We start from the raw sequence: 7,797 nt of genomic DNA on the forward strand, positions 1-7,797 counted from the left end.
CTGGCACAGGCTCCCAGGGAAGTTGCGAATGGCCCACCCTTGGAGGTATTCAAGACCAGGTTAGATGGGGAGCTGGGCAGCCAGATTTGGTATGTGATAGCCCTGCCCATGTTAGACAGGTAGGAATTTAATGTTCTTCGGGGTGCCTGATTCCATATGGCTAGGGTGAGAGTATGAATGAGATTTTCAGCTTTGTGGGTAGTTAAAGAGCAGCTTCTTCATGTCATTAGGCAGAAAGAATCAATAAGATGTAGAAATAGCTCAGACAGGATGCTACTATGAATATGAAATGACACCCCAATTAGGTGGCTGATTTAACTACCATAATAACAGATTACATAATATCTGGATTAGATTCAACATTTCTAAAACAGAAGGGACTATGGCAGTAATTCCAATTGGAATGAAAGCACATGTCCACAAAACATACAATATTAAAGTGTCTAGTAATAAAGAATTCAGTTGAAATCTTGATAAGTCATTTATTACACTTCACTGTTAATGGCAGTTCCTTCTTTCCAGACATTAGTCTGTATTTTATCCAATACATTAAAGAAATGCAATAATCAAAGCTCTGTTCTCAAGAAGGTACAAACAGACCTAGTCACCGTTCCTTTGTTAAAGGGAAAGAAGTTTGAATTTTAACCCATCAGGTTTTTATCCTGTCGTTTAATCCTTAGCAATATGCTCCAATTGATTCTGAATTATTTTTCACTGGGAAAATTGGAATAACCTGACAACATGAATGGCTGATAGGCAGATATTTTAAGTGAAGACAGGAAATGTCTTTTGACAGAAAAGTTTCCTTGATGAAAAGTTTAAATGCTATTAAGAGAAACTTATTTGTGGATTTGTGTTACATCTTTCTACACATGCCCTCATTACTAATCCAGAACTATATTTCAGTTACAAGTTTATTTACTGACAGTCCAGATTCACTCCTAAATGGAAAGGCACTCAGTATGTTATCCCAGAGAAACCACAAATGGCAGTCTTCTGAGGGTTATTTTTAGCAAAATAAACATACCCTTTATTTATTTACACATACTGTCTTCTATAAAGAAGATTAGCAGTGTTTCATTAATTCTCCCAGTCACTGACTGGGATGCTTGTTGGCTTTGTATTAGGATCAGGTCTCTAAATCACATTCATTGCTAGTTTTCAGCTTACAGTATATCGCTGAAATTATATAAGCTAACCAATTTCTTAATCCAAATAATTTGTACCATATTATTTTATACCACTGTTATTACTCGATTGAAGCATACTGCATCAAATCACATGAGTCTATTATTATAACAATGTGACCTTTATCTACACAATTTTTTTTAATTTCACACATATATACAATTATCAAAATCATTTGACAGGTTCTATTTCCATAAGACTTATTGATTGTCATTATTTCCTCATTAAGCAAATCTGTAGCAGTTCTCTCATTGTTTTGCTTCATGTCATGTTGATTAAGAAAACAAGCTTGAGGTAGAAGGGGAAAATAAATGCCCCACTCTAGAAGCGCTGAGCTACAAAAAAAATAAAATGACTGGCAGACAGAAGGGCATATAAAACTAAAAGATGGAAAGTGGAAAAGACAGAACAAAGTCTTTTTTCTTTAAATTGTGAATGAACTGATGTTACATAGTGAAGGCAGAAGAAACAAATCTGACTCCATAGAAAACCGAAGCAGGTACCAGGGAGATGAGGAAGTTTCTCCAGTGAAGAAATCAGCTATGTATTAGAGACGAAATGGAAGATGAGGTCTTCAATATAATTGTTGTTTCTTTAACAAACTAGCACATCCTCAGACACTGGCTTTGCATTGATCTTTCAGGAGACAGTAAACAAGCACTTAACATTTTCTTGCACAGAGTAAACAGAGCAGCCTGGATGAAGCTTTCTTTCAGCCTTCTTGTCAGAAAGAAATGTAGACAGCTTTCAGTATAGTGTGTCGACATCATTTTTTGTCTGATGATAACCGGCATAAAATTTGCAGTTACCTTGATATTTAATAATTGATTCAGAATTATGAGCCTCTCATTTTATGGTATTTATTTTTCTCTTTAATCTCAAAAATTGCAGCTTCTGAAGACATCAGAGAGACAATGTCAAACTCTGTATTTAAAACCTTGTAGCAGAAATTGCCTGGAAAATGTTCCTGATGTAGTAACAGAACCTAGAACCTGCTAGCCAAATAAAATATTCTCAGTATTTATTTACTATGTTAGTAGCAGTAAGATCACTTTTCAGATAGTCCCTTTGAGCATTTCCATGTATGATATCAACTGTCTTTGTACCCCTCAACAGGACTTTACTCTTCAAACTAAAGAAGATGCAGGAACCTGATGGTCTCTGGGTGGCTACAGTATCATCTGACAAATGTTCAGGTAATTAAACGACAAAACTCACCCAAGTGTGACAGACTACATGGATGGGTTTGAGAGACAGTACAACAGGGACTTCTGGTGCCTCTGTCAAGTCAGGCTGGACTCACATCAGAAGTAGGCACCCTGAGACTCGCACTCATTGGCAGCAGCCCTCTTCTCACGGGTTTTCCCCACAGTGCTGCCCTTCCCCAAATATCATCAAGGTCCCAGTTGCAGTCTTGTCCCAGTATCCTGAACAGAGAATGCACACTCCTCCACAGGTACTTGCCAATTGAAAAATCAGTGCAGCTTGCTAGAAATTTTTTTCCAGAATTGCAGATAATTCCTATCACCTTGACTAGAGTGACATGAAAACAACTGCACAGGCAGTTAATATCAGTTACCATGGCTCCGCTGGTGCACTGAAACATGTTAATCCTTTGCAACTCAGTTGTGTGCCTGGGCTGTAGATCTCCACTGTAAGTAAATTGACATACTATATAGCTAATAATGCCAGCACTACAAGGAAATACAAATGCAGTGGTCAGGCATAATAACACAGTCTTTGACTACTTTAATGAGCACTGAAGATTGCTAGTTCTCAGAATAGCTGTGTGTCAGACTGAAATTGAAATTAATTTAGAGTTGTTATGACCTGAGTAGAGGTCACTCACCATCCTTTACATTCACTTAGCTGTTTCACTTTGTTTTATGATTAACACTAGTAGAAAATAAGAGGGAGGGTAGGGGAAAGGGGAAAGGGGAAAGAAGAAAGAGAAAAGCGCGAAGGGGAAAGGGGGAAGGGAAAAAGGGAAAGGGAAAAAAGGAAAGGGAAAAAATGAAAGGGGAAAGGGGAAGGGAAAAGGAAAAATAGTGAAAGGGAATGGGAAAAGGGAGAGGGAAAAGGGGGAAGGGGAAGTGGAAAGGGAAGGGGAAAGAGAAGGGGAAGAGGAAGGGTAAGAAACAAGAGAAGAGGAGAGGAAGAGAGGGGAGGGGAGAGGTCATATTTTGATTATTTTCGTCAAGGTTATTCATAGCTTTATCATCTGTATCTTCAAAACTGAGTTTTCCTGGATTATCCTATTCTCCAGAGAAACTGTAAGAAACCTGCAAGAATACTTAACTGTATCCTTCTTGCACTAAGGAGGCTGCAGAACAGCTTATAAAAGACTTAAGACACAGGCAGCAAAGAAGAGAGAAAACATGGAAAACTATAGAACAGAGCACAAAATCCCCTATTGTGTGTAAAATTTGTTCCATTCAGAGAAAATCATGACAAGCACCTTACAATAAATGCAAGGTGAATATATATCCCATATTTAGTCTCTTTTATACAATTTCAGACAGCTCTGTGATATTTCTTGAAGATGAAGCTATTCCTTGAAGATGACGTTAGTCTAAAGACATATTTTGAACTTTTGTTACTATACATTTACTAAAAAATACAATGTAATCCACAATTATCAAATGCATTTTTAATTAAGTAGCATGAAGCAAATAATAATTTCAGAATGGATTATGATTTCAAGTCAGGATTCTGTTACAGAATATAAAATCACAGCATTGAGGCATCCCAGGTTATTACCACATAATATCTTAGGCATTTTTCTGGAAAATGACTGTAATAGCACCATCTAGATTCCTCACATATCAGCAGCAGACACAGTTCCTGTGACTTTACTTGAATTTGGATCAGGCCGTGGCAACAATTATTATTAATTGAAATATGAGCTGCAGTCAGAGTTAGTACATTTGAAACATGAATGCTACCAATTTGCAGTCAGCATTTGAAAAAGTTTATACTTGCTTTAAAGAATTTGTGCAACAGAAATTCTTCATGCATTGTTCTGCTCATCCACTGAAATAACATGTTTTATGTTTTCTATGCTGAACTGCTGCAACTTGCAGTGCAACTCAGGCATCATAAGCATATATAATAACATGATTTACCAGTATGAATAGCAGGAGAATATTTCCCTATTCCTAGTTTGGGTTAAATTTAAGATTTAACAAGGGCAAATAATCTAATACAGCCTCACCAAAAAGGCCTGGAAGCTACAGGACACCTACTGGGCCAAGAGATGATTAGTTAGTAAGAAAAGCTGTGAGCTACTGAGATAGGTGATAATTAGAATTACAGTGAAGTATGATAACAGAATCCAGATTGTTGAAAGACTTTGGATCATGAGGCAAGAGTAGAAAATACTCTCGTTCTATGAAACCAGCTTCTTCCTCTACACAAAGCATATAAAAACTCAGTCATCGGTAGTTTCTGCAGATGCCCTTTTCTCCAGAAATATTACCAGGAAACCCATAGTTCATGGCCCTCTTCACTTTCACATCTCCTTAGAGGGTGATGTGACAGAGAACATCCTATCTGTGAGCATGCTCCTGCTTAATATCTCATTTTCAGGTAATAATTGCTTTCTGAGGATAATTAATTTCCCTATCTTTGATATGACATCATCAGAAAGCAGTGGTTGTAAGCTGTATGCAATCTCCGAGGAGTCATTAAGTTTTAGAAGGTGAAAAAGCAAAACACACTGGAGCTTGTGGTTGCTTTCTTGACTTCTGGTAGAAGCCATTCCCTAATGACAGTCAGAGAGAAGTGACTGAATCATGAAATAAGGGTAGTTGATACAAATACTTAAAATCTATATTTTCCCCTTTTCACATAGATTCTTTACAGGTATGTGCACTACTGTTTGTTGTTGTTGTTGTTTAATCTATGATTAAAAAACAGAAAATAAAAAATAGGAAACATGTCTGACTAAAATATCTAACAACAGAAAACAAAGTGCCACATACTGAGGAATTAGTTTCTTTTCAACGTACACACACACATACAAAGATCATAAAGTTTTTTAATAGAGATTAATAATTAATTACTGACACTGTAATTATACATAAAAATATATTATCAATTCTTAGTAATTCTTACTTTAATGAATTGACATATAATATGTGATATAAAATACGTACTATGACAAAAATAATAATAATAATAGTGATCAATGGAATTTAAAGAATGTTCGGTTTCAAACCACAGTTCTCCTTTCTGGGTAAACCTTGTGTTCACATCCTAATTTAATTTAGGTGTGCTGAGAACATTTAATCCCAGTAGCTGACACACACCAGGCTTGTCATGTGTGTGACTCATCCACAACACACTAACTGCAGCTCCAGTGACAGTTTTGAGGAGACACACTCCTTTCTAGATATTAGGGAAATCAACCTGGCTAAAAAACCACGAATGCATCATGTGTCCTCCTACTTCACAGTGCAATTATGTAACAGAGAAATTGCATAGACAAGCAACAAGAACATTTTAGATTAACTTCATAAGCATTATCTCCTTGTTTTCTGATAAGCAATTTGGGGTCCCATAAATATACAGAATAAAAGTATTGCTGCAAAATTCCCGCATGGCTTCTTCTATCTGGAAATTAGCAGGAACTGGTGCTTAAGTAAGTGTCATAACTTAATTTCCATCAGGATTCTGGGGAAGTGCTGGGTGGGGCAGAATATATTCAAAGCATATTCCTGAACTCTAGTAAGATAGGAAACATTACAAATAGGAAATAACTTTTGGGACTACTTAAGGGAAAATTTTCAAGTCTCAGAGGATGTAGGATGCTTACAGACTGTAAATTAAAGAGGATGGTCCTCCTTTTTATGAACATGAAATGTCATTCAGCTCAAAGTTCTGCTTTTAACCACTGTCTGTGCTGAGTGACATTAATATTTCATAGGCAAATACAATGATATTGAAACTCATCTGGAAGAAAAGACAAAAATTATATTAAGTCTGAACCATAACCCACTGCATCCTGGATGGCAGGTTCCAGTGAATGTGAATGTTAACATCCATTCCTGTGAATGTTAACATCCATTGACCCAATGGACTATCTTTGCCTCATCAATGAGGCATGTCCATACAAAAAATAGTTCATTGTCTTTCTTTCTAAAAGCATAAGATCCCTGTATATACAGCCACTAATGGCCTAAATCCTGCACTGTGTCATATTCCATCAGGAGCCAGTGTGCAAATAACATATTTCCATTTTTAAAGTCTGAAAAATGTCACAAAAAGCTTTTGGCATTTACATGACTCAGACAATCACACTTACACACTCTAATTCTCTCTGCAGATAATTTCTAATGTTCAGTATATAACCACAGCATGATTCCAGGACTAAGTATTAAAGTAAAAACTAAAGTTCTGCAGCATAGCCATTAAAGTGCACCAGACTGCAAAAAGAAGGTATTTTAAATGGTACTATTGACAGCTACTGATTAATAAAGAGAAAATCAAAATGTAATGCACTTAAACCACATATAGTCTTGATGTATACAGAGACTAATTTACAAAATTTCATAACTGTAACTTGGCACAAATTAATGCATCTGCATTAATGAGATTGTCACCTCTGCCTCAGTGAAAAATAAAAAGAACAAAAAACCAAACAGAAGTAGCTCTTTGTTTTTTAATGTTACGTTTCTCTATCACATTAAAAAAAAAAAAAAAAAAGTGATATTTTACATATTTTTTTCCATGATCCTTTATAAGAAGCAAATACCATGTTTCATATCTGAATCTGATATGGAAACATGGTACCCGTATCTGTTGTATATGCCATGTTTTGAAATTGGACCAACAATGGCTGCCTTTTTGAACTGATAATCATAATACCAAATGTGAGCCCAGCAGCTGGAATTCTGTCATGATGGCATAGAGGAAGAGTGATAGAAAGTTATCATTAGAAGGACGTGTCAGAGTGCTAACAAGAAAAGATCTGCTCTTACAGGAATGGATGTAGTTTTCCATCTAAGATGAGAAAATACCACAGTCATTTAGTTTGGGAAGAGTTTGTAGGCATTACTGTTCTCACATCTTCCTTCTAGGAAAAGAATAAAGTAGAAAAATAAGAAAGCATCTGAAGCAGGATGAAAAGATAGTCAAGAAATGTAGCGTGGGTGCGACCGTGGAAGTATGTCTGCATATGCACTGATGTGGTGGAAGGACTAGTGTAAACTCACAGCTGTATTTCCCTTATTACCAGTCACCAAACAAAAAGTAGCAGGCATGCTTCAGAGAAAGCAGAGAACAGTTCTCCCTTATTCGGTTTGCCTCAAGAACCTTCTATGATTGCCCAATATATTTCTGCTCTTATATATTTTTCTGACAAAGGTATGATAAGGTCAATGAATTTTAAGACTCTCACTAGTGTTCTGGATCTTCATTTTAGGGATTAATGAGCATGCTTTAAATTTTAGGTGGAAAAGGATTTTAAATTTAAGGTGGAACAGCACTTGAGAGTATTTTGAAAAGCTGAAGCTTCTTCCTGAAAAGAGACTGCTCAGATTTTTAGGTGAGTTCCACTTTAGGTATGTAAGAGATTCAAGGCATCTATCAATTAACTTTACAAAAGCT

The sequence above is a fragment of the Coturnix japonica genome, chromosome Z (assembly GCF_054131305.1).
Source record: "Coturnix japonica strain WE chromosome Z, WE-NBRP24, whole genome shotgun sequence".
Lineage (NCBI taxonomy): Eukaryota > Metazoa > Chordata > Aves > Galliformes > Phasianidae > Coturnix > Coturnix japonica.